Source organism: Diachasmimorpha longicaudata, unplaced genomic scaffold (assembly GCF_034640455.1).
Source record: "Diachasmimorpha longicaudata isolate KC_UGA_2023 unplaced genomic scaffold, iyDiaLong2 ctg00000067.1, whole genome shotgun sequence".
NCBI lineage: Eukaryota > Metazoa > Arthropoda > Insecta > Hymenoptera > Braconidae > Diachasmimorpha > Diachasmimorpha longicaudata.
In genome coordinates this window covers 117,149-120,654 of record NW_026973898.1, presented here as the reverse complement: position 1 = coordinate 120,654, position 3,506 = coordinate 117,149, and positions in this window count along the sequence as shown.

Below are 3,506 nucleotides of genomic sequence, written 5' to 3'. Positions count from 1 at the left end.
TGGCTGCACCTAGACAAAATCTGGCATCATGTTCGGTTTCAGCACGTCGAATAACCAAGGAAACTGATGCAACATCGTTTCCTTCGCGACCACAACTCACGAAAAACTCAATCATAGGAGTTGATATTCGTGTTCGATATGATGGCATATAACTTAAGTACACATTGTCGTAGGCCGATAAAACCGCGTGCAATAGCTTCGTCTCGTCGAACTACACGAGTGCAATGCGCGAAGTTTACGTGAGAACGATTTGTCTCCGAGAAAACGTCGATTATACATATGCGTTTTTACGACATCGTAGGAATCACTTTTTTTTGGCTGCACCTAGACAAAATCTGGCATCATGTTCGGTTTCAGCACGTCAAATAACCAAGGAAACTGATGCAACATCGTTTTCTTCGCGACCACCGCTCACGAAATACTCAATCATAGAAGTTGATATTCGTGTTCGATATGATGGCATATAACTTAAGTACACATTGGCGTAGGCCGATGAAGCCGCGTGCAATAGCTTCGTCTCGTCGAACTACACGAGTGCAATGCGCGAAGTTTGCGTGAGAACGATTTGTCTTCGAGAAAAAGTCGATTATACATATGCGTTTTTACGACATCGTGGGAATCACTTTTTTTTGGCTGCACCTAGACAAAATCTGGCATCATATTCGGTTTCAGCACGCCGAATAACCGAGGAAACTGATGCAACTACGTTTTCTTCGTGACCACACCTCACGAAAAACTCAATCATAGAAGTTGATATTCGTGTTCGATATGATGGCATATAACTTAAGTACACATTGTCGTAGGCCGATGAAACCGCGTGCAATAGCTTCGTTTCGTCGAACTACACGAGTGAAATGCGCGACGTTTGCGTGAGAACGATTTGTCTTCGAAAAAAAGTCGATTATACATATGCGTTTTTACGACATCGTGGGAATCACTTTTTTTTGGCTGCACCTTGACAAAATCTGACATCATATTCGGTTTCAGAACGTCGAATAACCAAGGAAACTGATGCAACATCGTTTTCTTCGCGACCACCGCTCACGAAAAACTCAATCATAGAAGTTGATATTCGTGTTCGATATGATGGCATATAACTCCAGTACACATTGCCGTAGGCCGATGAAACCGCGTGCAATAGCTTCGTCTCACCGAACTACACGAGTGCAATGCGCGAAGTTTGCGTGAGAACGATTTGTCTTCGAAAAAAAGTCGATTATACATATGCGTTTTTACGACATCGTGGGAATCACTTTTTTTTGGCTGCACCTTGACAAAATCTGACATCATATTCGGTTTCAGAACGTCGAATAACCAAGGAAACTGATGCAACATCGTTTTCTTCGCGACCACCGCTCACGAAAAACTCAATCATAGAAGTTGATATTCGTGTTCGATATGATGGCATATAACGTAAGTACACATTGGCGTAGGCCGATGGAACCGCGTGCAATAGCTTCGTCTCGTCGAACTACACGAGTGCAATGCGCGAATTTTGCGTGAGAACGATTTGTCTTCGAGAAAAAGTCGTTTATACATATGCGTTTGTACGACATCGTGGGAATCACTTTTTTTTGGCTGCACCTAGACAAAATCTGGCATCATTTTCGGTTTTAGCACGTCGAATAACCAAGGAAACTGATGCAACATCGTTTTCTTCGCGACCACCGCTCACGAAATACTCAATCATAGAAGTTGATATTCGTGTTCGATATGATGGCATATAACTTAAGTACACATTGGCGTAGGCCGATGGAGCCGCGTGCAATAGCTTCGTCTCGTCGAACTACACGAGTGCAATGCGCGAAGTTTGCGTGAGAACGATTTGTCTTCGAGAAAAAGTCGATTATACATATGCGTTTTTACGACATCGTGGGAATCACTTTTTTTTGGCTGCACCTAGACAAAATCTGGCATCATATTCGGTTTCAGCACGCCGAATAACCGAGGAAACTGATGCAACTACGTTTTCTTCGTGACCACACCTCACGAAAAACTCAATCATAGAAGTTGTTATTCGTGTTCGATATGATGGCATATAACTTAAGTACACATTGTCGTAGGCCGATGAAACCGCGTGCAATAGCTTCGTTTCGTCGAACTACACGAGTGAAATGCGCGACGTTTGCGTGAGAACGATTTGTCTTCGAAAAAAAGTCGATTATACATATGCGTTTTTACGACATCGTGGGAATCACTTTTTTTTGGCTGCACCTTGACAAAATCTGACATCATATTCGGTTTCAGAACGTCGAATAACCAAGGAAACTGATGCAACATCGTTTTCTTCGCGACCACCGCTCACGAAAAACTCAATCATAGAAGTTGATATTCGTGTTCGATATGATGGCATATAACGTAAGTACACATTGGCGTAGGCCGATGGAACCGCGTGCAATAGCTTCGTCTCGTCGAACTACACGAGTGCAATGCGCGAATTTTGCGTGAGAACGATTTGTCTTCGAGAAAAAGTCGATTATACATATGCGTTTGTACGACATCGTGGGAATCACTTTTTTTTGGCTGCACCTAGACAAAATCTGGCATCATTTTCGGTTTTAGCACGTCGAATAACCAAGGAAACTGATGCAACATCGTTTTCTTCGCGATCACAGCTCACGAAAAACTCAATCATAGAAGTTGATATTCGTGTTCGATATGATGGCATATAACTTAAGTACACATTGTCGTAGGCCGATGAAACCGCGTGCAATAGCTTCGTTTCGTCGAACTACACGAGTGCAATGCGCGAAGTTTGCGTGAGAACGATTTGTCTTCGAAAAAAAGTCGATTATACATATGCGTTTTTACGACATCGTGGGAATCACTTTTTTTTGGCTGCACCTTGACAAAATCTGACATCATATTCGGTTTCAGAACGTCGAATAACCAAGGAAACTGATGCAACATCGTTTTCTTCGCGACCACCGCTCACGAAAAACTCAATCATAGAAGTTGATATTCGTGTTCGATATGATGGCATATAACGTAAGTACACATTGGCGTAGGCCGATGGAACCGCGTGCAATAGCTTCGTCTCGTCGAACTACACGAGTGCAATGCGCGAATTTTGCGTGAGAACGATTTGTCTTCGAGAAAAAGTCGATTATACATATGCGTTTTTACGACATCGTGGGAATCACTTTTTTTTGGCTGCACCTAGACAAAATCTGGCATCATATTCGGTTTTAGCACGTCGAATAACCAAGGAAACTGATGCAACATCGTTTTCTTCGCGACCACAGCTCACGAAAAACTCAATCATAGAAGTTGATATTCGTGTTCGATATGATGGCATATAACTTAAGTACACATTATCGTAGGCCGATGAAACCGCGTGCAATAGCTTCCTCTCGTCGAACTACACGAGTGCAATGCGCGAAGTTTACGTGAGAACGATTTGTCTCCGAGAAAAAGTCGATTATACATATGCGTTTTTACGACATCGTAGGAATCACTTTTTTTTGGCTGCACCTAGACAAAATCTGGCATCATATTCGGTTTCA